The sequence below is a fragment of the Callithrix jacchus genome, chromosome 2 (genome assembly GCF_049354715.1).
Source record: "Callithrix jacchus isolate 240 chromosome 2, calJac240_pri, whole genome shotgun sequence".
Taxonomy (NCBI): Eukaryota; Metazoa; Chordata; class Mammalia; order Primates; family Cebidae; genus Callithrix; species Callithrix jacchus.
Genome location: NC_133503.1, coordinates 15003565 through 15030839, shown reverse-complemented (window position 1 = coordinate 15030839; position 27275 = coordinate 15003565).

Here is a 27275-nt window from a genome sequence, read left to right as displayed (position 1 = left end):
ATTACAGGCATGAGCCACTGTACCCTGGCCAAGCAATCTGGTTTTTCTTCAATTTCTGCTTCCCAGGATGAAAGACTCCCAACTTCATCATTACGCAATTTCCCCCATGGTGACAAAAAGGCCTCCAGGACTCCAACCCTCGCAACTGCTGCCATACCTCTTCTTGAGGTTCTTCCAGGCAGGCAAGAACTTTCCCAGGAAGCACCCCCCACATTTTCCTTGTCATTGAACACGTGTACACACTCCTGAGGCTGCATCAGGAATACTCTGGGCTGAAGGGCTGAGGCCTGGATCCTCTGGAACAATCACTCTGGCCCAGAGCATGAGATCACTCTGTCTCCCCAGGTGGCCAGAGCTCAAGTTTTGCTCTTGTTGCCCAGGCTGGAGTTTAATGGTGCAATCTCAGCTCACTGCCACCTCCACCACCCAGGTTCAAGCAATTCTCCTGCCTCAGCCTCCCAAGTAGCTGGAATTACAGGTATGCGCTGCCATGTCCGGCTAATTTTTGTATTTTTTAGTAGAGACGGGGATTTCTCCATATTGATCAGGCTGGTCTTGAACTCCCGACCTCAGGTGATCGGCCTACTTTGGCCTCCCAAAGTACTGGGATTATAGGCGTGAGCCACCACGCCCGGCCTGGGGAAGCAATTTTTAAGAAATGTTCTGTCTTGACACAGTATAAGGTTTTGAAGCAGTCAGGTAGCTTGCTGAATGAAGCCAGGTGCCACATAGGAGTATGAGTGCTGCTGTGTGCTTGAGCTGGGGGTGCTACTGGGCTCCCCCGGGGATGCCTGCCACTGGCGTATTTGTCACGAGCGCAAGGTTGAAGTTTGTGTCTTCACTGAAGCCACAGAGCCTCTATTTGGATGCATGGATGCATTTCTGGCCTCTTGGGGAGAAAAAGAACCAGATGAAGAGGTTCTCAAAGGAGTTGGTGTCCTCACTGGTTTCAAAAGGATGTTTTTCACAACCCTAGCAGACCTGTGCATGCTCAGGAAATGGAATTCATATCAGGGCCTATAATTGCCTAATTAATTCAGGCACGGGGGGCTTTTGGTAGGAGGGAAGATGGGAAGGCGGGTGGCTCTCCCTGAGTGCTCCTGGAGCTGGCAGCATCAGGCCCCAGGAGTCAGGGCTGTAGGAAAACCCACCCAGGGTGGGGAACCACAGGCACTCAAAGGCTAACCCTTCAGCCAGTGTTTGACTAGGTGCTCAACTTGGCACACAGCCTCTCCAACCTGGAGGGCACATCAATTCTATTCTCATCAGCTGTGGACAAAGAGAAGGCTGTTAGTTAATTCTGAGCCCCAGGCTGTTCTGTGCATTTTCTCAGTTACTGCCTGGAACTGGTTCAAGTTCCCCCCGGGTCCTGGCTCAGGAAGCACCTGCAGGGTCCTCTTAATGGCACTGCTCTGTCATCCAGCATCCATTCTGCAGGCTGCACCGGTGGGCCAGGCTCTGTGCAGGGTGCCCTGGGAGCAGAGATGGGTGGTCCCTGTCCAGGAGTGTGCAGGGTCAGTGGGGAAGGGTGGGTCAGAGCACACCTGGTCACCTGCTGTAGGGGAGGAGCACGGGCTTTAGAAGCACTGACTGTGTGCGCTCTGGGCCATGAAAGGGCTTGGCATGTTTGGGGAACATGGGTTTGACCCAGAGCCATGAAAGAGCTTGGCATGTCTGGGAAACAGGTTCAGGGGACATGGGAGGGTACAGGGACAAGGGTTGTACATGTAGGGGTAGGGGTGGTGGTAGAAAATGTGGCTAAAGGGGTAAACTGAGGCTGAGCCACAAAGACTTCTTTTTTTCGTTTTTTTGAGATGGAGTCTTGTTCTGTTGCCCAGGCTGGAGTGCAGTGGTGCTATCTCTGCTCACTGCAACCTCTACCTTCATGCAATTCTCCTAAGTCTCCCAAGTAGCTAAGATTATAGGAGTATACCACCATGTCCGGCTATTTTTTTTTTTTTTAATAGAGACAGGGTTTCACCATGTTGGCCAGGCTGGTCTCCAACTCCTGACCTCAAGTGATTCACCTGCCTTAGCTTCCCAATGTGTTGGGATTACAGGCATGAGCCACCATGCCCCGCCCACAGAGAATTCTTAATAGAGTAGAAAACTGAGTGCTAAGCCATGCTGGCAGCCAGATGGGTTTCTGGGACCAAATACATCTGAAGGCTGTCACAAAGGAGGGTGGAACAGTGACAGGTGAAGAATGGCCAGGAAGGAGTCCAGGTGAGGAGGGTGGGGCCAGGACAGCTCTGATTGCCTATTGGATGTCATGGTGGCAAAAATTAAAGTTCTCTTTAAGGTATTTGTAACTGGGCTAGAACATTCAGTTCGAGGGCACAGGTGTGAGAGATGGGCTTGGATGGTCCAGCAATGAAGTGTTCATGGGACAGCCAGAGTGTGTCCAGAGGGCAGTCAGATTCAGAGCTGGGACGGACACAGGATGCAGATGGGGATGCAGGGCTTGGCATCACCACCATTTTTATTTTGCACATTCCCTTCCAGTCTCTGTTCCAGTGAGAAGCAGTTATAGCTCCCTTGTTACAGACAGCCCGGGCTGGAGTCCAGCTCTGGCTCTCACCAGCTCTGTGGCACATCACCCAGCTGAGCCTCTGTTTCCAGCAGCCATTGTTAGGACACGAGCGGATGCTTAGCATGGCCATGGTAACATGCACATCACTTGCTAAAACATGTCACTTCTCCACCCCCAGGATGAGAACAGTCTGGTGATATGGTTTGGATATTTGTCTTCTCCAAAGCTCATGTTGAAATGTGGCCTCCAGCATTGGAGGTGAGGCCTGGAGGGAGGTGTTTGAATGATGGGGGCAGATCCTTGATGGATGCCTTGGTGCCATCCCCATAGTGATGGGTGAGTTCTTGCTCCATTACATTCATGCGAGAGCTGATTGTTCAGCCTGGTGTCCCCTCCCCTCTCTCTTGCTCCCTCTCACCATGTGACACCTACTCCCTGTTTACCTTCTGCCATGATTTAAAGCTTCCTGAGGCCTCATCAGAAGCAGATGCAGCCACCATGTTTCTGGTACAGCCTACAGAACTGTGAGCCAAAATAAACCTCTTTTCTTTGTAAATGACTCAGCCTTGCGTATTCTTTTATGGCAGCGCATCTGGACTAACCCATCCTGGTAGGCTGCCTTCATAGAAATCAAGGGAAGTGATGCTTCTGCTGCCCTCAGAGGGGGATGATCTGCTTTGGGGGAATTAACTTTTCTCAGGTCATTATCTCTGATATATACAGCTGGGCTGCTTCCTTACAAAGCACATGGAGGGTGCAATATGGTTCCATGTGACCACCCCTTCCTTCTCTCTTTTTTGCCCTGGGGGCAGGACTACAGGACACAGGGCCAGGTGGTTTTACAGAATGTAACTCGCACAATAGTGCTGGTTTGCTGAGGACTGTTCTCAGAAGAGGGTCTGGAGGCACCAACACACACAGCAGATACAGGACCCAGGGCACCGGCAGCTGGAGTGTGTTGCTGTTTCAACTGCAGATGGCAGCCTGCCTGATCCTTGTGAGTGACAAGCCCTGTGCGGACGTTCAGACAGTTCCCTATTTTCCCTGCATCATGTTCTGGCTTTAGACAACGATACACAGACACAGTGCCCAGAAGAAAATCTGATCCAAATCCACTTTGAAGACTTGTGATTTCCATGAAAATAATAAGCAGAGACAAGTAATGAAGGCTTTGCCCTTACCAGAGGAACTCAGGCGGAGGTTCCTTGGGACCCTGGGGGTCCTACCTCATGGCCTCCATGTGTCCAAAGAGTCAAGATCTATTTAACTCCAGCCTCAGTCAGACCTCAAAGGCTGTTCCCAAAAGGCCATTCGGAATTCAAGGGATGAACTGGGGATCAATGCGTAGAACAAGTGAAATTATTCCAATGAAAGATTTAGTTACGTCTGGTTTGCTCCTATCAGTCATATTTCATATAGTTTCTCTGATATTGCATCAGAAGAATACTAAGTAGGGAGTTTGGTTGTACAACTTTAATAATACCAACAAAAGAAAGGAAATACATTTGAGGATTTATGAGACTCTGGCAAGCAGAACATTTTAATATTTGGCAGTTTCTTTGTTCAGCAGCGTAATTAACCCCCTGCTGTCGACCTGGCATTATGCTAATTGCTATAAGGGCTGCTATAATTTGAATGTGTTTCCAAAAAGCATGTGTTGGAAACTTAATCTCCAATGCAACAGTGTTGGGAGGTGGGCCTAATGGGAGGTGTCTAGGTCATGAGGTCTCCACCTTCATTAATGGATTAATGCTGATTATGAAAGGTTTTGAGGCTGCAAGTTTGATCTCTTGCTCTCTCTAGCCCTCTTTTTGCTCTTCTGCTATGAGATGACACAGCAAGAAGGCCCTTGCAAGACACCAGCTCCTTGATCTTGGACTTCCCAACCCCCAGAAATGTGAGTCATCAATTTTCTGTTCATTATAAATCACCAAAATGGACTAAGTCTGGGTCTAAGCAAAACAGATGCCTGATAAATGCTCCTCTGGTGGATGGTTGGATGGATGGAGAGAGGGATGATGGATGGATAGATGAATGACTGGATAGATGAATAGGTAGATGGATAGATGGATGAATGAGTAGAGGACAGGATGAAGAGGGGAAGGAGCGTCATGTCCTGGAGTTATCATGGTGATGATTCATGCCTCCTTGGCATGTTATAATGGATAGAGCATTCTCATGGACTCATCTTGTGTACTTTCTGTAATGGAGTCCATTACAGCATGTCAACCTCTGTCTGTCTGTCCTTCCTCTAACACCTGATGAGTGTTAGAGGAGGCCTGATGACTTGCTAGTTTCCCTATGAATAGCTTTGTTTTTCTGTGTTTCAGTCCAGTTCCTTTGGCAGAAATGACAACGCCATGTCTGGGGAGAGTTTAACCCCAAATAGACTTTCTGCCTCAGATGAATAGCAGAAGATTTCATCTCACTTGGTTTATTAGATTTTGCCCTAGGTGGAAGGGTGGGCTACTCCCTACTCCTAGAGGATTTGTACCACACTGCAGAAAAATCCCAAGATGACACATAAGGGAGGAGGTCCAGGGCGGAGCAGTGCAGAGACTATGGGCACTTTTCATTTGAGAGAATCATGCAACCGGGGACAGCTATTTCCAAGGGTCTTTTGTTGAGACACACTACCAACATCAGAGTTGAAATCCAGGTCGACTAATTAACCTTGGTTCCCATGACAACCAACAGGGTGTGCCCATCTGCCCCCAGGCAAGAAAGCATCTCTGCAAGTGGCCTTGGGGAGAGATAAGAGGCAGAGCATCAGGGAGGAATATGAGAACTGCCACTTCTGCTTTCCTGGCCAGGACCACAGAGGTCCTTTAAGAGGGTGGAGTCCAAACTGCATTCCTTTCACATTATCCTGACTCTTAGGAAACGGAAATTCCCAGAGGAATCCACTAGTGCATGTCTATTCCCATAGGAATCTCTCCCTGTACACTGTGGGAGGTTGGCAGGTCCCAGGCCAGGAGATGGAAGAATTCGGTCTTGGGACGAGGAACCGAGACTGGCCAACCCCATCTAAGTATCTTTCACTAACTTTGTGATGTTTGGAGAATGTCATGCTGGCTTCCAGAAAGTCCCAGTTCTTGGGTCCTGTGTTCCAGAAGAACCTACTAATTGACAGAAGTGTGGGGGAGGGCATTGTCTTAGCTCCTATTTATTTATTTATTGAGACGGAGTCTCACTCTGTCACCCAGGCTGGAGTGCAGTGGTGCAATCTCGGCTCATGGCAACCTCTGCCTTCCGGGTTCAAGCAATTCTCTTGCCTCAGCCTTCTGAGTAGCTGGGATTACAGGTGTGCGCCACCACACCTGGCTAATTTTTATATTTTTAGTAGAGATGGGGTTTCCTATGTTGGCCAGGCTGGTCTTGAACTCCCGCCTTCAGGTGATTCACTCACCTCAGTCTCCCAAAGTGCTGGGATTATAGACATGAGCCACCGCGCCCAGCCCTTAGCTCTTATTTAAATGCATATATATTTTTAGGTTGTTAATTTAAGAGATGGCAGAACAAAAGGAAAATGTATATGCATTGGAGGGAACCTTTGATCCACAGCCACTGGCCTTTGCTTGGAGACATTTCTGGCTTGTCTTGAAAATTCTGTGCTAATTGACATTTGTCTCTTTCTCTATGAAGCCCGCTATCCCCAGGTCATTAGGACATTGGGTTCTGAGCTGTACTTCCTTTTCTATCAGGGCCAGACACCGCAGCAATTATCATAAAAGACAGTCAGAGAAGGAGCTTGCTTTGTAGGCTTAACTAAATTAGTGGATTCGTCTTGTGACCAGATTCTCCTTTCATTGGCACTGAAAAGTTCTCAGGCACCTGTCTGCACAGAATAAAAGGCACCCAGACATCTTTATTTCTACCCAACTCTTTTCCCCACCCCAAAACACTATCTAGGAGTTAGAGAGGACACACCCTTCACAGAAACAAATTGCCTCCCCTGACAGTGGGAGCTGGAGTCTGGAGGACATATCTGGAAAGGGTAGTGAGAGGACCTCATTTTTCTGATTCTATGTTGGTGGGGGAAGCAACCTTTTATTTTCTGAGATATTTTGATTTTTTGCTTTGTTGCCCAGGCTGGAGTGCAGTAGCATGATCAGGGCTCACTGCAGCCTCAAACTCCTGAGCTCAGGTGATCACTTCAGCCTCCCGAGTAGCAGGGATTACAGGCATGTGCCACCATACCTGGCTAATATATTTTTCTTTAGAGATGGGGTCTCGCTATGCTGCCCAAGCTGGTCTTGAACTCCTGGCCTCAAGCGATCCTTCCGCCTTGGCCACCCAAAGTGCTGGGATGACAGGCATGTGCTACCATACCTGACTACTTTTAAAAATTATTAATTTATTTATTTGTAAAGACGAGGTCTCACTATGTTGTCCAGGATGGTCTCAAACTCCTGGTCTCAAGCCGTCCTCCCACCTCAGCCTCCCAAAGTGCTGGGATTATAGCACTTTATGAACACCTCACCTGGCCTTAAAAATTAATTTTTTTTAGAGACAGTTTTCTCTGTTGCCTAGGCTGGAGTGCAGTGGCACAATCATAGCTCACTGCGCCTTAACCTCCTGGGTTCAAGCAATCCTCCCACCTCAACCTCTCAAATAATCAGAAGCACAGGCATGAGCCACCACATCTGGCTGATTTTTAAATTTTTTGTAGAGATGGAGTCTTGCTATGTTGCCCAGGTCTCTACCTCTTGGCCTTAAGTGATCTGCCACCTTAGCCTCCCAAAGGGCTGGGTTTACAGGCATGGGCCACCACCCAGATGACAGCAGCGATGGTGATGAGCAGCCAGGGCGAACCTGTTAAAAATACCCCCTCAGGCTGGGTGTGGTGGCTCCTGCCTGTAATCCCAGCACTTTGGAAGGCCAAGGCGGGTGGATCACCAGGTCAGGAGATTGAGAGCATCCTAGCTAACACAGTGAAATCCTGTCTCTACTAAAAATACAAAAGAAAAAATAATTAGCCAGGCATGGTGGCACATGCCTGTAGTCCCAGCTACTCGGGAGGCTGAAGCAGGAGAATCGCTTGAACCCGGGAGGTGGAGGTTGCAGTGAGCCAAGATGGCACCACTGCACTCCAGCCGGGTTATAAAATGAGACTCCATCTCAAAACAAACAAACAAACAAATAAAACCTGCAGACCCTGTTGGGGGAGGCCACCATTAACCTCAGAAACAAGGAGAAAGCAAAGAAATCCATGGCAGCAGGATAGGTCTCTGTCTTCCTGTTAGTGTTGTGGAGACAGGGAGGGTAGCTTTTGTGTGTGTGTGTATTGAATATCTAGCAAAAAAAATGAGTAACAGCTGAACAGAACAGTCAGGGATTGAAGTGTTCACTTCTGAATGGTTCTCAGGCAACAGGCACAGTGCCTGCTCCCAGAAACAGCTCTCTGCAAAGATGAACAGAACACAATGCCCTCCTTGTGTGACATGCTAGATCAAGCCCCACACGGACCCGAGAGCTGAAGTCGCAGAAGCGCATGGGGTGGGACGGAGGGGCTTGTCTAGGAATTATCCGGCAAGGGCATGAGCAGGGCGGGCCTGGACTTCTGGCCCCTTTATGGCCAGAAGACCAATTCTTTGCTGGTCTCTGAGCAAACCAAGAGAGCCAGCACCTTGTCAGGGGCTGTGATTTTTGTGACTGTCCCGCAGCCCCCATTAATTCACACCCAGCGTCTGCGTGACTCATGTCCTTGAATTAGCCATTGTTGGGCCTGAGGGAGGTGAACAGGAAAACCGAACTGAAAAAAGGTGTGGGGAAGGGAACATTCTGTTCTGTCCTCCGACGATAAGCGCCTGTTTGGCAGCGTCACGGCAGGGACAAAGCAGAGATGGCCTTGAAAATTCTCAGGCTGTCAGGCTGAGGGGAGAAGAAAAGTCACTGGCAGCTGACAGGGGAAAGAGCAGAGCCAGGATTCATTCATTCATTCATGTATTCATTCATCCATGGTTTATGGGTGTCTCTCTGTGACAAGCACCCTTCTGGGCACAGCAGGTGCCCTGGTGATCAAGACAACCACCTCTCTTCATGGGGACAGAGACGTTGAAAAGTGATGCTGAAATCACCAGCTTTTATGAAAAGCCAATATTCAACCCCACACAGGTGTTTGAGAGACTTAGAAAAATTCCATCATAGGGGCTACGCAGATGTCTCACACGTGTAATCCTAGTGCTTTGGGAAGTCAAGGGGGGAGGGTTACATGAGGCCAGGAGTTTGAGGACAGACTGGACAATGTAGCAAGACCCTGTCTCTCCAGAAATTTTTTTAAAAAATCAGCCAGGCATGGTGGTGTGTGCCTGTAGTCCCCATGGCTCAGGAGGTGGAAGAGGGAGGATCCCTTGAGCCCAGGAGGTGGAGGCTACAGTGAGCTATGATTGCACCACTGCACTCCAGCCTGGGCCACAGAGCAAGACTCTGTCTCTAAAAAAAGTAAAAATAAATAATCTCAAGTTGAATAATATATGGTTCCTGCCCCAGAGGAGTGATTCTCCCAGGGAGCAGCTAGCTGGGGGTCTCAGCAAGGCATCCCAAAAGGACAGGGAAGTAAGGAAAGGGGCTCACCTTGCAGAGTTGAATTATGGACGTGAAATGCCCTGCATCAGAGCAGAGGAGGCAAAGTCACCTCTAAGAAAGAGTCCTCAGTCAGCAGGACTATAATTGGATTTAATGTATAACTTCTATAAAGAAAGATCGGGTTGAAAGGAAGGAAAGTCATTGGACAGGTCCCCTCCCCCACCCATCCTAGCTCTGCCCAGGGAGATGTGGCACCCTGGTCCAACCCCAACAGCAGGCACATTTGCCTGGCGTGGAGACATTTCAGGCTAGCCGTGGCAGGCAGGTTGCGTTATTTACTATACAAGTATTCCTTCCTTCCCTGCCTCTCATGGTTTCTCTTGGTATGGGCTTGCTTTAGCCAATGGAAGGCAGGGGTTTACACCTGCGGGTTTAAACATGCAAGCTTCATTAGACTCTTGGGGGGCTTGCAAAGAGGGCTTGATCCTCCAAGAGCCAAGCCCTCTCTGCCTGGCTCTGCTTGGCTTCTGGATGTCCAAGCTGCATCCAGAGAAACAAACCCACTAATTCATGGCCTTCAGAAACATTTTCTGGTTACCACCTCTGGCTGGGCCCCGGAGGGACGGTGATGAACAAGACATGATTCCCCAAGGTGCATCTACACCAGCAATGAAGGAAGAACTCTGGAAGTGTGAGTTGGGCAAGTAAGCCTATTTGTATGCCCGTGGCTGTGGCTGAGAAGAAGTCGAATGCCATCCCGCCCTATGGCTTAACCTTTCTGCAAATGGGCACTCTGTGTGACAAGGGAAGGAGGGGAAGGACGGGTGCGGCCACCCAGGCCTCTCTGGTGGAAGTCCTGGCCTGTACCCACTTCCCACAGCACTTTCATCTCACCCTGCCCTTTCAAGGTCTTGAAGCCCATTTTAACCAGATTCCATGTACATAAACATGTCACAGTGCTATGCACCTGGGGATAGATGTGGATGTGGCTTGCCCTGTTTGTAAGGCCACCAAGAGGGCTCCTCCATTCAGACAGCCTGGCAAAAAGACGGTGACCTTCCCACCAGCGACCCAAGAGGCATAATTTGGTAGGATAAGCACTTTACAAATTTTTGCGGGATGACAACCTGCAGTGAACTCATCGCTCCTGCCGGGACAGGAACAAAAATGTGTTCAATAAATAAAAGCTGATTTTCCCAACACTGTCTCCAAGACAGTGGTTTAATTGGTGGCATCTGCTCCACACATCCAGGCTGAACTGTCAGGTTTTGAGTCATTTCCTGTCATCCAGAATGCCAGGAGGACCTGGGACCACTACACCAATGGCCCACAGCTTCTCAACTGTGTGAAACCCAAAACAAAAGAGAATCGAGCTTGGTTTGTCTGGCTTCCTAATGGAGATATAATCTACCTAAAGTCAAATTACCCTTTTTACTGCATTGCTCTGTAAGGTCTAGGAAGGACACAGAGTCGTGTAACCATATGATCACCCCAAAATGTTCCCGAGTGCCCCTGAAATAGTCAACCTTCCTACTCATCTCCTGCCTCTGATATCCCTGATCTATTTTTTGTCCCCCTACACTTTTATTTTTTTGAGATGGAATCGCTCTGTCACCCAGGCTGGAATGCAGTGGCTCTATCTCGGCTCACTGCAACCTCTGCGTCCCAGGTTCAAGTGATCCTCCTGCCTCAGCCTCCAGAGTAGCTGGGATTACAGGCACCCAGCACCACACCTGGCTAATTTTTGTAGTTTTAGTAGAGATGGGTTTTCAGCATGTTGGCCAGGCTGGTCTCCAACTCCTGACTTCCGGTGATCCATCGCCTCAGCCTCCCAAAGTGCTGGGATTACAGGCGTGAGCCACCACGCCCAGACCATACATATATTTTCTTTGGTAAAGTATCCGTTCAAATCTTTTGCTTGACTCTATCATTTATGTTTTTTTTTTTTAATCTTGAGAAGTTTTAGAGTTCTTTAAATCCTCTACATACAAGTCCTTAATCACATTATAGTGCTATGGTTTTTGCTTTCTACAGTCAATTATCTCTTAGAACAATGTAGAACAAGAAAAAAAGTTTAAAAATATTTATCTTCTTTCAAGCTACGTTTAGAGATGTTTGCTTCTTTGAGTAAATCCAAATTTCTGTCTGGTATCATAGTCTTTGCCTGAAGAATTTTCTTTCACATTTCTTGTGTTACAGATCCGCAGATAATGAATTCTCTCTGCTTTTGTTTGTCTGGAAAGAGTCTTTATTTCTTGTTTATTTTTGAGCAATAGAATTCTGGGGTGACGGTGCTTTTCCTTGCAATCCTTTACAAAGGTCAGTCCATTATCTTCTGGCATGCACAGTTTCTGATAAGTCTTCTACTATAATACGATTTGTGCTTCTGAATGTAATGTGTCTGCATTTTTTCTAGCTTCCTTTAAGGTATTCTCTTTATCACTGAATTTTAGAAGTTTGAATAGGGTGCATCCGAGCTTTTTGATTTTCTGTATTTTGGGGATGAGCTCTTTGTTTTAGTGTGGTCCTATGATTTTTTTAAAAGTCACATTTAGGCTGGGCATGGTGGCTCATGCCTTAATCCCAGCACTTTGGGAGACCAGGGCAGGCAGATCATGAGGTCAGGAGATTGAAACCATCCTAGCCAATATGGTGAAACCCCATCTCTACTAAAAATACAAAAATTAGCCAGGTATGGTGGTGCATGCCTGCAGTCTCAGCTACTCAGGAGGCTGAAGCAGGAGAATTGCTTGAACCAGGACGTTGGAGGTTACAGTGAGCCAAGATCATGCCACTGCTCTCCAGCCTGGTGACAGAGTAAGACTCTGACACAAAAACAAACAAAAGTCACATTTAATATCGACTAAGTTTATTTTTTAAAATTTCTAACTTTTAACTTCAGGAGTACATGTGCAGGATGTGCAGGTTTGTTCCATAAATAAATGTGTGTCATGGTTTGCTGCACAGACCCTCCTGTCGCTCAGGGATTACGCCCAGCATCCACCAGCTATTTTTCCTCATCCTCTTCCTCCTCCCACCCCCTGTCCTCTAACAGGCCCCAGTGTGTGTTGTTTCCCTCTATGCATTCCTATGATTTTTTTAAATCTATAATTTGATGTGATTTTATTTTTGGAAAATTATTGGTCATATATCTCCTCAACTATTTATTCTGCCTCATTGTTTCTCTTTGCCTTCTGGGATTTCAATTTCACCTATGTTCATTTTTAATTAAAAAATTTTTTTGACAGTGTCTTGCTCATTGCCAAGGCCAGAGTGCAGTGGTGTGATCTTGGCTCACTGCAGCCTTGACCTCCCAGCCTCAAGCTATCTTCCCATCTCAACCTCCCGAACAGCTGGGACTAAAGTTGTGTGCCACCACACACCCTGCTAATTTTATTTTATTTTATTTTTGAGACAGAGTCTTGCTCTGTTGCCAGGCTGGAGTGCAGTGGCACGATCTTGGCTCACTACAACTCTGCCTCTCAGGTTCAAGTGATTCTCCTGCCTTAGCCTCCTGAGTAGCTGGGATTACAGGCATGTGCCACCATGCCCAGCTAATTATTTTGTATTTTTAGTAGAGACAGGGTTTCACCATGTTGGCCAGGATGGTCTCTATCTCCTGACCTCCTGATCCGCCCACCTGAGCCTCCCAAAGTGCTGGGATTACAGGTGTGAGCCACCACGCCTGGCCCACCTGCTAATTTTTAAAAATTTTCTGTAGAGACAAGGTCTCATAATGTGGCTGGTCTCAAACCTGGTGATCCTCCTACCTTGGTCTCCCAAAGTGCTGGGATGATAGGCATGAGCCACTGTGCCCAGCCTTCACATATGTTAGACTATTAATTATTGTCCCACACCTATTGGGTGCTCTATCTTGTAAAATGTCTCATAAAATAATGTTTTTACTCTTTGTGTGTGTGTGTGTGTTTCAGTTTCTCACTGACCTCCCTTAACATTGTTATTTTCTCAGTAGTGTCAAGTATTCTGATGAGCTCTTTAAAGGCATTTGTAAAATAATTGTTATTGCTGTTTAAAAAATGTTTCTAACATTTAGAGTTGATCCTTTCTTACACATTGCATATCTCTGCTGAAATGTCTCATGTGTTCATGAACATTTTTCACCTTTTCTACCAGAGCCTTTAACATATCAATCATAGTCATTTTTAAATCTCTTAGAGTTCTAACATCTAAGTCACTTCAGAGTCTAGTTCTCTTGATTGATTTATCTCTTGACAGAGGAGTGTTTTCTCTTGCTTTTTTGATGTTCCTTGTAATTTTTGTTTGAGTGCCAGACATGGTATACAGAACAATAGAGACTGAAGTGAAAATTTATGCCTGAAAATGGCAAGCCTTTTCTTTTGCTTGGCTGCTACTATGGGGTAGGGGGAAGTTGAGTCAATCTAGTCAGGAATAAACCGTATTGGGTTTTGTTGCTGTTATATTTATCGTCAGTGCACTACCACCTTGGATTTTTCTAGAGGTGTCTTGAGCTTATTGTGGGGGCTCAGTTGCTGGAGGGATTTTGTCAATGCTCCCATGACACTGTCATCTTTTGCCCTTCCCTGTGTGCCTGCATCTCAGAGAAGATTTCTATGTTCTTGCTTCTCCTACTGCAGTAAACTGATTGCTGACACTTGGTGCTTACCATCCTGGTGGTGGTAGACAAAGATGTTCCTTGTTTTCCTGGTCCAGCCTCAATCTTAGGCAGGTCCTGTGTCCCTGGGTCTTGGCAGTGGCATTTTCTCAGTGATCCTGCCCTTCTCCCTATGGCAGGCAAACTCTGCCTTGCATCCTTGGTGTGTCTTCTGCAGGAAGAAATTTATTGCCCCTCAACCAGCAAAAGACCTCTAATGGAATTAGTATAAAATTCTGGGCCCAGTATGATTTCCTGCTTCTCCTTTTGAGATATATTTTCATTCTTTCACTCTTCTCCCACCTGCGATGGGTCTTCACCTGTGTCCTGGGGTGACAGCATTTTCTGCTCTTCATCCAGCAGCTTATGGCCTTTGTTTCAAGGGGGCAAGTGTCTCACAGTGAGTTCTGTGCCTCTCCCACAGTGGCAGCCCCTCCCCTGATCCACACATGCACACAAGGGAGGTTTGCTCCAGTTTCCCATCCTATGTTTAATCTTTTGTGCAAGCTCCCAGTGGAGATATAAAGAGAAAAGCCCGCATTTGCACCAGGGCTCTGTACTCTCATATTAGACCTCCCACGGTCTTTAGAAATGTGTTAACATTTTTACCTAAATTCTTTTTACCTATTTATATGTCACCTGAAGGTTTTTCCTCCTGGGCTCTGTCAGAGTTGATTCAGTGCGTACATCCCATTTTTCCTTAGAAGGACCCATTTTTCCTTCAATTTCAGACTATTTGGTTGCCCTGCAACTTCAGCTTTCTGATGGGTTCAGGAAAAGTGATGGTTTTCTTGCTGTTAGGACAGGAGTGACATTCTTTCTGGCTTTGTACCTCTATGGCAGAAACAAAACTCTGGTTTTTCCACTTTGAAAGGAAAGAGACAGCCTACGTGTGGGGGCTTACACCTGTAATCCCAGCACTTTAGAAGGCTGAGGCAGGCTGATCACCTGAGGTCAGGAGTTTGAGACCAGCTTGGCCAACATGGCAAAACCCTGTATCTCCTAAAAATACAAAAAATTAGCCAGGCATGGTGGTGGGTTCCTGTAGTCCCAGCTAATTGGAGAGCTGAGACACGAGAATTGCTTGAACCTGGGAGGTGGAGGTTCCAGTGAGCCGAGATGGCACCCACTGCACTCCAGCCTGAGTGAGACTGTTTCAAAAGGAAAGACAGAAAGATGAAAGAAGAAAAGAAGGAAAGAAGGAAGGAAGGAAGGAAGGGAGGGAGGGAGGGAGGGAGGGAGGGAGGGAGGGAGGGAGGGAGGGAGGAAAAAGAAAAAAAGAGAGGGAGGGAGGGAAGGAAGGAAGGGAGGGAGGGAGGGAGGGAGAGAGGGAGGGAGGGAGGGAAGGGGAGGGAAGGGAAGGAAAAGAAAGAAACAAGGAAAGTATAGGAAGAACCTCAGTGAAATAGGCAGGGAGGTTTTTTCAAAACAGAGAAACAAGATGGACCCAAAGCCTCCATTCTTCAGGAGACCCAGGATACGGCATTCTAGGACAAGGATGGGGGGCATTTACGAAGGTGCAATCAGCAGAAAAGCTTGAATCAACTAGAAGTCAAGAGATGTGACAATCCATTGAGACAATGTCTGAACAATGCCCTGGGTCTGAGGCTGTATCTCAGTCCCCAGATTGATCCCATTGGAGGTAAGGGCAGGAGCCTGGTCCCCTGATGCATCTGATGGAAGAGAAGGAGGGGCTGAGCAAGTAGTGATCTTTGTGTAGTGAAAGGTGGCTGGCATACAGTACTACATCCCCAAAGTGTCCAGCAAATGAACCCCCAAATGTCTCCTCCCCAGCAACACAGACTACTTTGTGCACGGGGAAGTTTTCATCTCCTGATTTTGGTACCTTCAGAGTCCTGCCTGTTTTAATTTTTCCCCCCAAATTTTTCCTTTCCATCCTCATTCTTTTTTAATTTAATTTAATTTTATTGTATTTTAGTAATTTTTTTTTTGAGATGGAGTCTTGTACTGTTGCCTGGGCAGAAGTGCAATGGTGCGATCTTGGCTCACTGCAACCTCCACCTCCTGAGTTAAAGTGATTCTCCTGCCTCAGCCTCTTGAGTAGCTGGGACTACAGGCACACACCACCACACCTGGCTAATTTTTTGAATTTTTAGTAGAGACGGGGTTTCATTATGTTGGGCAGACTGCTCTTGAACTCCTGACCTCATGATCTGCCCACCTCGGCCTCCCAAAGTGCTGGGATTACAGGTGTGAGCTATCTCACCCAGCTTTATTTTTTATTTTTCGAGATTGTCTCACTCTGTCACCCAGACTGGAGTGCGGTGGCACCGTCATAGTTCATTGCAGTTTCAAACTTCTAGGCTCAAGTGATCCCCCTGCCTCAGCCTCCCAAGTAGCTGGGACTACAGGTGTACACTACCACACCCAGCTCATTTTTATATTTTTCTATAGAGATAGGATCTTACAATGTTGCCCAAGCTGGTTTCCAACTCCTGGGCTCAAGCGATCCTCCAGCCTCGGCCTCCCAAAGTGCTGGGATTACAGGTGTGAGCCACTGCACCCTGCCAATTTGCTCTTTAAAAACAGCTTTGTTGACATATACAGACCATAAAATTCATCCATTTAAAGTGTACAGGTCAGTGGTGTTTAGCATATTCACATGAACTGATTTGTTCTTTAGATCCTAGTGACTTCTGAGTAGGATTTGAAGTTGTTTATTTACAAAATTAAACACGATAGGAACAGGACAACTAATAAAAACAGTATGGCTCCCCCCATATGGAAATCCACTTTCCCGGCTGGGCGAGGTGGCTCATGCCTGTAGTCCCAGCGCTTTGGGAGGCCGAGGCAGGCGGATCATTTGAGGTCCACCCAAGAGCAGCCTGACCAACATGGGGAAACCCTATCTCTACTAAAAATACAAAAAAATTAGCTGGGCCTGGTGGTGCACAACTGTAATCCCAGCTACTCAGGAGGTTGAGGCAGGAGAATTGCTTGAACTCAGGAGGGGGAGATTGCAGTGAGCCAAGATCATGCCACTGCACTCCAGCCTAGGCAACAGAGAGAGAGACCCCATCTCAAAGAAAAAAAAAGAAAAGAAAAAGAAATAGGCTTTGCCAGGCACCCAAATGATTTTCTCCATTTGAGCATTTAGTTTAGCTTGAGTCCCCTGGCAGAGAAGAAAAAAGGGAAATGTGTTATGTAATTCTCATTGTCTGATGAAACAATGAAGACACATTCCTCAAGGAAGGTGCTCTTTCTTGGCAAAAACTCCAAGCAGGGGATTTGCATAAAGAGCCATTGTACATGACTTTTACTGATCTACTAAAGACTTCTATTTGAAACAATACTGACATTTCTCCACTTAAATAAATTATTTACTCAGTAGATTTGTTGGCAGGAATAAAATGTTTAGTTTAACACTGCAATTAAGAACACAGGCTTTAGAGTCAGAAAACTCCACCAACTTACCATCTTGTGTAATCTTGCGCAAGTTATTTTCTCTCTGTAAGTTTTAGTTACCTCATCTCTAAATGGTGTCAGTGACAGTTTTTCTATCAAAAGATTTTGGTATAAGGATGTAAATTTCAGCTCACCGCAACCTCTGCCTTCCAGGTTCAAGTAATTTTCTTGCCTCAGCCTCCATAGTAGCTGGGAGTATAAGTGCTCGCCACCATGTCTGGCTAATTTTTGTATTTTTAGTAGAGATGGGGTTTCACCCTGTTGGCCTGGCTGGTCTCAAACTCCTGACCTCAAGCGATCTGCCCACCTCAGCCTCCCAAAGTGCTGGGATTACATGTGTTAACCACTGCACCCAGTCTCAGTATCTTTGAAGGTGGTACTTTGAGATTATGTAAATATCCTATTACTCCTCAAAGTTTTACCCACTAGTTTTGTTACAGGAAAGGGGTTACAATCCAGACCCTGAGAGAGGGTTCTTGGATCTCACACAAGAAAGAATTCAAAAAGAGTGCATAAAGTGAAAGCAAGTTTATTAGGAAAGTAAAGGAATAAAAGAATGGCTACTCCAGAGATGGAGCCACCCCGTGGGCTGCTTGTTACCCATTTTAATGGTTATTCTTGATGATATGCTAAACAAGGGGTGGATTATTCTTGCCTCCTCTTTTTGTTTTTTATTTTTATTTATTTATTTCCTTTGAGACAGAGTCTTGCTCTGTTGCTCACGCTGAAGTGCAGTGGCATGATCTTGGCTCACTGCAACCTCTGCCTGTTGGGTTCAGGCGATTTCTCCTGCCTCAGCCTCCCAAGTAGCTGGGACTACAGGTGCACGGCACCATATCTGGCTAATTTTTTGTATTTTTAGTAGAAATGGGATTTCACTATGTTGGCCAGGCTGGTCTCGAACTCCTGACCTCGTGATCTGCCTGCCTTGGCCTCCCAAAATGCTGGGATTACAGGCATGAGCCACCACACCTGGCCCATACCTCCTCTTTTTAGACCATATAGGGTAACTTCATGACATTGCCATGGCATTTGTAAACTGCCATGGTGCTGGTGGGAGTGTAGCGGTGGGGGTGACCAGAATTCACTCTTCTGGCTATCTTGGTTTTGGTGCGTTTTAGCCAGCTTCTTTACTGCAATATGTTTTATCAGCAAGGTCTTTATGACCTGTATGTTGTACTGAACTCCTTTCTCATTTTGTGACTTAGAATGCCTTCACTGTCTGGGAATGCAGCCCAGCAGGTCTCAGCCTCATTTTACCCGGCTCCTATTCAAGATGGAGTTGCTCTGGTTTAAATGCCTCTGACAATTTTATCATCCACTGATGGTTCTTACCCAAATCAATCATTCCTAGGGTAACTGACAAATGGCCATCTTCGAATGCTATCATTCCTTCTGATTATTTGCTGACTTACTACAGTAAGAAAGAGCTTTGTGAAATTAAAGAAAATCTAAATAAGTGAAAACACTTATTTAGAACATTCTAGTTCATGAATCAGAAACTTAATATTGTTAAGACAGTGATACTCTCCAAATTTATCTATAAATTCAGTGCAGTCCCTATCAGAATCCCAGCTGTTGTATGTGTGAAAGCTGTTATGTGTATGTGGTTTTATTTTGTTTTAAAATTAACAAGCAGACCCTACACTTGAACCCGGAAGGCAGAGGTTACAGTGAACCAAGATCATGCCACTATACTACAGGCTGGGGACAGAGCAAGACTCTGTCTCAAAAAAAAAAAAAAAAAGATAAATCACCCAAAATGGACAAATGATCTTGACAGACATTTCTGCAAGGAAAACACAGAAGTGACCAACAAGCACATGAAAAGATGCTCAGTGTCATTAGTCATTAGTGAAGTGTAAATCAAAACCACAATGAGAGAAAGTTTCACATCTAGTAGAAAGACTGTAATAAAAAAAAAAAAAAAAGACTAGACAGTAACAGGATGAGGAGAAGCCAGAAGACTCACATATTGCTGGTGGGAATGTAAAATGCAAAATGTAAAAATGGTGAAGCTGTGCTAAATAGTTTGGCAGTTCCTCAAAATGTTAAACACAGAGTTATATGGCCCAGAAAATCCACTCAAAAAGAAACCCACCCAAGAAATTAAAGCACATAGTCATACAAAAATTTGTAGGTGAATATTCATAGCAGCTTGCTTGATTGATTGATTGGGATGGAGTCTCGCTTTGTTGCCCACGCTGGAGTGCAGTGGGGCAATCTCAGCTCACTGCAGCCTCTCATGTCCAAGCGATTCTCATGCCTCAGCCTCCTGAGTAGCTGGGATTACAGGTGTGTGCCATCACGTCTGGCTAATTTCTTTATTTTTAGTAGAGACAGGGCTTCACCACATTGGCCAGGCTGGTCTCAAACTCTTGACCTCAAGCGATCCACCTATTTTGGCCTCCGAAATTGCTGAGATTACAGGTGTGAGCCACTGCACCTGGCCATAGCGGCATTATTTACAAGAACTAAATAATGGGCCAGGAACAGTGGCTCACGCTTATAATCCCAATATTTTAGGAGGCTGAGGCGGGTGGATCATAAGGTCAGGAGATCGAGACCAGCCTGGCCAACCTGGTGAAACCCCATCTCTCCTAAAAATATGAAAATTAGCCAGGTGTGGTGGCACGTGCCTGTAGTCCCAGCTACTCAGGAGACTGAGGCAGGGGAATTATTGAACTGCGGAGGCGGACGTTGCAGTGAGCCAAGATGGCGCCACTGCACATGCCCATCAGCTGGTGAATGGATAAATGAAAACGTGGTGTATGCATACAGTGGAATATCATTTGGCAATGGAAAGGAGTAAAGTAGTGACACAAGCTGCAATGTAGATGGATGAAATTTGAAAACAGTAGTGAAAGAAGCCAAATGACCACATGTTATATGAACCCATTCTTATAATATGTTCGGAGTAGACGGATCTACAGAGACAAAGTAGATTAGTGGTTGCCTAAGGCCAGAGGGCACTGGGGAATAACTGCTAATGGTACAGGTTTTCTTTCTGGGATGATGAAAATGTTCTAAAACTAGATGTGGTGATGGCTGCACAATTCGTAAATATACTTAACCCACTGAATTGTACCATTTAAATGGGCCAGTTGATGTGTGAATTATATCTCAATAAAGTTGCTTAAAAAGCAATATATTAACATTAAAAGAATCAAATTTGTAAAAAGGAAGAAATTCCCTTCCCCTGTCTTCTTATTTATGTCCATGTGGACTTGTGCATTCGTAGGTTAGAATCCTTTACTATTATTATTTATTTTGATGCTCAAAATATTCCATATTTTACGAGTAGGAACACCGTCCAGCTAACCATGGTGTCCTTTTGACAGTCTCCCATGACTCTATGACTCTTTGAGTATTTCTTTTTTTTTTTTGAGATGGAGTCTCGCTCTGTCACCAGCTGGAGTGCAGTGATGTGATCTTGGCTCACTACAACCTCTGCATTCTGGGTTCAAGCAATTCTCCTGCCTCAGCCTCCCAAGTAGATGCGACTACAGGCACATGCCACCATGCCCAGCTAATTTTTGTATTTTTAGTAGAGATCCGGTTTCACCATGTTGGCCAGAATGGTCTCGATATCTTGTCCTCATGATTTGACTACCTCGGCCTCCCAGAGTGCTGGGATTACAGGAGTGAGCCACCACACCTGGCGAGTGTTTCTTTACTATTGTTTTCTTTAGTTTTCAGTATGTGTTTCTTTACTATTGTTTTCTTTAGTTTTCAGTATGAGATAGTCCAGGCTTGTCTTGTATTTTTCTTGTCTCACCCTGGAGTCAGCCGTCTCTCTAAAGAGCCTTGGTTCCTTTTGGCAGAGAACAGTATTTAGAAACCAAAATCTGGGCACTAGGAGTGTTCTTTGCTAGTGGGATGTCAGCACTTTCCTGAGCAAGCAGAACTGGGAAACAGGTATTAGTAAATTCATGCATACACACATATGTGTGTACACACATATATACATAGCTTTACAATCTTCATCTGTTTCTAAATCTGGTTATACTAAAACCTATGACTTCACACTCATGCCTCCAGTTTCTACCCAACACCACAGGGTTAATTCTGTCATTCCCCCTTTCCATTGCTTTTCTGACAGTAAGAAACCTGACTCCTGATATCCACAATAAATGTACTTACTCATTTGCTCAATCCCAGGATGATCAGAAAGTAGTTTCAGAGTTGCTAGCTCATGCCTCTAAGAAAAAAGAAAGCTACTAATTAGAGTTCAATATTTATTTAGAGTTCTTTTTGTTTTTTAGCTGAGGGCATATAGTTCAAATACTGTTTTCAAGTTAATTGGGTTTGTTCTTTCAGTGTGGTTATGCTACTCATTGAATGGTGGTTCAGTTTGGGCTTTTTAATATCAATTTTAGAATCCTTCCTTCCTTCCTCTTCCCTCCCTCTCTTCCTCCCTCCTTCTTTTATTTTCTTTCCTTCCTTTCCTCTTTTCTTGTTTCTTTCCTTCTCTTCTTTCCTCTTTCATTTTTTCCTTCCTTTTCTCCTTCCTTTCTTCCTCCCTCCCTTTCTTCCTTCCTTCTTCTTCTCTCCCTCCCTTTATTCTTCCTTCCTTTCTTTCCTCTTCCTCTTTTTCTCCCTCCTTTCTCCTTCCTTCCTCTCTTCCTTCCTTTCTCCTCCTTTACTCCTTCCTTCTTTCTTTCTGTGTAAAACCTTAACATGGTTCTCAAGTCAGGATCATACAAAATGATATCTTCAGAGAAGTGTCATTTCCCCTCCCATTCTTTCTGTCCTTCTTACTCCATCCCCAATCATATCCTGTAGGCAACCAATCAGATTAGTCTCTTATTTATCCTTCCTATAGTTCTCTTCAGTCAAATGAGCAGATAGATATATATTTTCAAATTCACCCTTTCCTCTGTACGGTAGCATACCATCAATGCTCTTTCACACTTGACCTTTTTTTCACTTAAGAATATATTCTAGAAATCATTCTCTATGAATTCATAGAGATCTTATGATTTACTGCTACATAGGATGCCATGGAGTGGATGTACTACAGTTGATTCAACCATTCTGTTGCATATGTGGATTTAGGTCAATTCCAATATTTTCCATTGTTGGAGCTGGTATCTTCAGCAAAAATTCCAAAAAGTGGTATTACTGTGTTAAAAAGGAAAAGTGTATGTAGTTTTGTGAGACAGACAAATTCCTTCTATAAGAGTTTTAATAATTTTCACTTTCATTGAAAATCTGTAAGAGTGTCTATTTCTCCACAGTCTCCACAACACTGTATGTTGTTATGCTTCTTAATTTTTGGCCAATCTGATAGAAGACAAATGGTGTCTCAATGTAGTTTTGGTGAACTTTTTTTTTTAGATGGAACCTTGCTCTGTTGCCCAGGCTGGAGGGCAGTGGCACAACCTCTGCTCACTGTAACTTCCACCTCCCAGGTTCAAGCAATGCTCTTGCCTCAGTCTCCTGAGTAGTTGAGATTACGGGCACTTGCCACCACACCTGGCTAATTTTTGTATTTTTAGTAGAGATGGGGTTTGCCATGTTGGCCAGGCTGGTCTTGAACTCCTGACCTCAGGTGATCTGCCCACTTTGGCCTCTCAAAGTGCTGGGATTATGGGCATGAGCCACCACGCTTAGTTGTCTTTTGATTTTTGGTATATGGAGAAGTCTTTTTTCATATAGATAATTTATACATTTTATTTAAGACAGGGTCTCACTCTGTTGTCCAGTCTGGAGTGCAGTGGCACAATCATGGCTCACTGCAGCCTCAAATTCCTGGACTCAAGGGATCCTCTCACCTCCACCTCCTGAGTAGCTGAGACTACAGATATGCATCACCATGGCTGGCTAATTTAAAAAATTTTTTTAGAGATGGGATCTTGCTATGATGTTCAGGTTGGTGTAAAACTCCTGGCCTCAAGTGATCCTCCTGCCTTGGCCTCTCAAAGCCCTGGGATTACAGGTGTGAGCCACCATGCCTGGCATATTCTTCTAACTTATGTTCTGGATTATATATCCTCCTTCCAAAGGTAAAGTGTTATGCTAATATTAGTTCTATTACATATTACCTGCTATTAGCAAATAGACCAAACATTTAAATAAATACTGCTGTTTTTATAGAAATCACACAGTGTGGTAGGTGAACGTGCTAGTTTTTTGTCTGGTTTTTGCCTGCTAACTTTTGACCCCACTATAGAAAGTTTTCCCATTTGGACCATATCTCTGGCTTAAGTGCCATCATTGATCTGCTGGAAGTTACCCAAATTTCAGGCAAGAAACGTGGAAAGAAAGAAATGGCTTATGCATATGAACCTTGTCAATTCTAACCTATAGCATGGCCAGTGTTAGTCCCTAAGGCCTTGCTGAGAGTTATTCATCCCTAAGGCCTTGTTGAGAATTTTTTTGTCAGAGCCAACGTGCTAGGGGCATCCAGGTAGCTTGGAACAGTTGGCCCCTTGTGGGTAGAAAAAGACACACTGAATACAAGCAAATCTTCCTTTATAATTTTCCCCAACACAGGCCTTCCCCTGATATCCAAAGAGGTTGTTATTTCTAACATTCCATGGTACCAAAGAACTGGGTAGGCATCTTCTTCATTTAAGAGGGGGTTGCCATGAACACAGCATGTCAAGGAGTGACCTGATCTGTCATCCTGCCCTGGTACCAGCAAAGGGAGGAAGTAGGTCAGGGAAAGGGATGTGGAAGAAAAGATCAAGTGTTTTCATTTTTATTTTTTACTTTCAGGTTTCAGCTGCTTTAGGGTCATCAGCTAACCTTTATGGCGTCTTCCCATAAAGTAGAAAGGATCTAAATTGAGAAGCAACTGCATTTTTCAGACAGGGAAAAGGAGGCTAAGAATTGAGCCACATGGTAACTGGTCCTGTTTCCCAGCCCACTGCTTGGCCTCAAAGATCAGAGGTCCCCTGGGGTTTCTCTCTACCACTCACTTGGCAAATGCCTGTTGCCTATACTGTTTGCTTGGCATTGTATGAGGTACCATGACCTGTTTAGGGGACCAGTTTAGGGAACTTTTGCTCTGTTTCTATCTTAGACAGGCTGCCATAACAAAATACCACAGACTGGGCAGCTTAAGCAACAGACATGTATTTCGCATAGTTCTAGAGGCTGGGAAGTCCAAGATCAAGATGCCAGAAGACCTGTTCCTGGTGAGGGCTCTCTTTCTGGCTTGCAGAGGGCCGCCTTCTGGCCGTGTCCTCATATAGATCTTCCTCTGTGCATGGGTAGAAAAAAGAGATATCTCTTCCTCTTCTTATAAAGATATCATTTCTATTATATTAGGGCTCTACCTTTACAACCTCATTTAACCTTAATCACTGCCTAAAGGCCCTAGCTCCAAATATAGTCACTTTGGAAGTTATGGCTTCAATATATAAATTTGGTGGTGGGGTGTGTGGAGAGACACAACTCACACTGTAATGATTTCTTTCTGGAATTTTAAGATCTTAAAAAAGAGTTAGGGCTGATTGTGGTGGCCTGTAATCCCAATGCTTTGGAAGGTTGAGGTGGGAGGATTGCTTAAGGCCAAGAGTCTGAGACCAGCCTGGGCAACATATTGAGACACTATCTCTACAAAAAGAAAAAAAAAATTAGCTGGGCATGGTGGCATATACCTGTAGTTCCAGCTACTAGGGAGGTTCAGGTGGGAGGATGGCTTGAAACTGGGAGGTTAAGGCTGTAGTGAGCTGTGATTATGCCACTGCATTCCAGCCCAGGTGACAGAGCAAGACCCTGCCTCCAAATAAAAAAGAGTTGAGATCACAGAGATTTTGAGTCTAAGTGAGATTTTGCCTATTGGCCAAAACATCTGAGATCACCTAGCCTGTGGGACAAGTGGGAAAACTGGGTTTAAAAATCTTTATTCTTCCAAATAGACAAGAGCCATGAGATGGAGCCACAAAGTCGTCATGCCTCCAGCATGCACTCATAAGCTGGCTGGGTAGGGAGTCACTTCAACAGTCCTCCTTGTGCCTCGCACACAGTAGATGCTCCATCCAGATTGGCTGAATGAATAAACAAATGAATGATTGTGTGAGCAACAATGATTTCCACTGAATGTGGCAAATGTCTAATACCTAGGACTTCAATAAAAAGAGGCTTGCTGTCTCCCTTCTGTCTGCCATTCACATAATGCTGAGCTTCAGCCTGAGCATCTCAGTTTTCAGCTTTAGGTTTCTCTGACTTCATATGCTACAGGAAGGGCAGAGCTTCCTCTGAGCCTTTGTGAAGTGAGCCTTAGATAAACTGCGGAGGTGTGAGAAGCACCTGTCTAAGAAGATCTATAAAATGTCTCCTGTAGGTCTTTAATCCGGTTCCTCCAGGGTGTGTGGCACTGGCGGTTCACCAAGGTTCAATCAAATGCAGACAAGTGGGAATGGATTTCCTCTTGACGCATTTGGCTAGATGGTGAGTTTCTTTGCTTTGCTTTTTTTTTTTTTTTTGTCTTTTGCTTTGCACTGTTCACAAACCTATTTTGAGCTCTAAGATGGTTGGGACTCTGAAGGATCAGACAAATGCTTTTTGATAATCAAGGAGAAGCTTATTTAAAGATCTGTTTAAGGTTTCTGCCAGTTTAACTTTAACTACACATGGGGTGTGCTAAGTAAGAAAAATGGGCTGGGCATGATGGCTAGTACCTATAATCCCAGAGCTTTAGGAGGCTAAGGTGGGAGGATTGCTTGAGCCCAGGAGTTTGAGACCAGCCTGGGCAACACAGCAACACCCTATCTCTACAAAAATTTTAAAAATTAGCTTGGCATGGTGGCATGTGTCTGTAGTGCCAGCTATTCTGGAGGCTCAGGCAGGTGGATTACTTAAGCCTGGTATGTCGAGGCTGCAGTGAGCCATGATCACATAACATAATTGTTCTCCAATCTGGGTGACAGAGTGAGACCCTGTCTATCTCTCTCTCTCTAAAAAAAAAAAAAAAAAAAAAAAGCTGGGTGCAGTGGCTCACGCCTGTAATCCTAGCACTTTGGGAGGCTGAGGTGGTTGGATCACCAGAAGTCAGGGGTTCAAGACCAGCCTGACCAACATGGAGAAACCTGTCTCTACTAAAAATATAAAATTAGCCAGGCGTGGTGGCGCATGCCTGTAGTTCCAGCTACTCAGAGGCTGAGGCAGGAGAATTGCTTGAACCCAGGAGGCGGAGGTTGTGGTGAGCTGAGATTGCACCATTGCACTCCAGCGTGGGCAACAAGAGCAAAACTCAAAAAAAAAAAGTTCAGCCTAGGTCTGTTTCACAGTGACTTACATTAATGGCAAAATATTTCATATTTTTCAAGCTATTTGAGATAAATGGAGAAAATTTAAGTCTACCTTGCAAAACTTGAATTGGGATAAAGTTATTAAAGGAAAATTCCTACTCTATTAAAACTATAACATTAAATGTAGAAGACTTATTAAATATTTGATAAACTCAATTCAGCTTACATTCACTGGGTGCCTAACATGTAAGTATGAGGCCATAATACTCAACACTACAAGGTTTACAAAAAATAATAAAATAGTCTGTCAAGGTCCTCTGGCTTCTTAAGAATTTCATATCATAATAATGTAAAAATATATAGCGTTTTTTTTTAATTAGCACATGCTAATTTTATCTTTAAGGATTTTATCTTTAAGGATTCCACTTCCTCTACATACAATTTTAATCCTACCGTACGTCAGAAGAGCTTTGTAGACATAAACAAAAGTTCCAACCTTAAGAATAGCTTGTAAAATGTCGGTAAAGCTTCAATAATGTTGTTTTAAAAACATTAATTTAGACAAGGTGTTCTAGCTGAGAGCCAAAACAAAGGGGAACAGAATTCATTTATGGGTTTCTCCATCAGGGGTACACACACATTCCCACCATCATTTACTGATTTAATTCTATCTTTGGCTCAAGATGTTTTCCCTAAGCGCCCATGAAGAAATCCACCCAGAAAGCGAGTTCTCTCACCCACGGAACTCAATCTGGGCTTGAGAGCAGAGAAATAACACTAGTTCCTCTCAAAAAGGCTCTTATTACTGCTGGGATTCTTCTCCCCGCCCCCCACCCTCCACTTCCCGAAAGACTCTATAGAAAGTCTCCATGATTTGCTCCTTTTGTGTTTCTCATTAGAGCTGAGAGGAACCCTATTGAGCTGCCCTGACATTATCTTGGTCCACCTGATG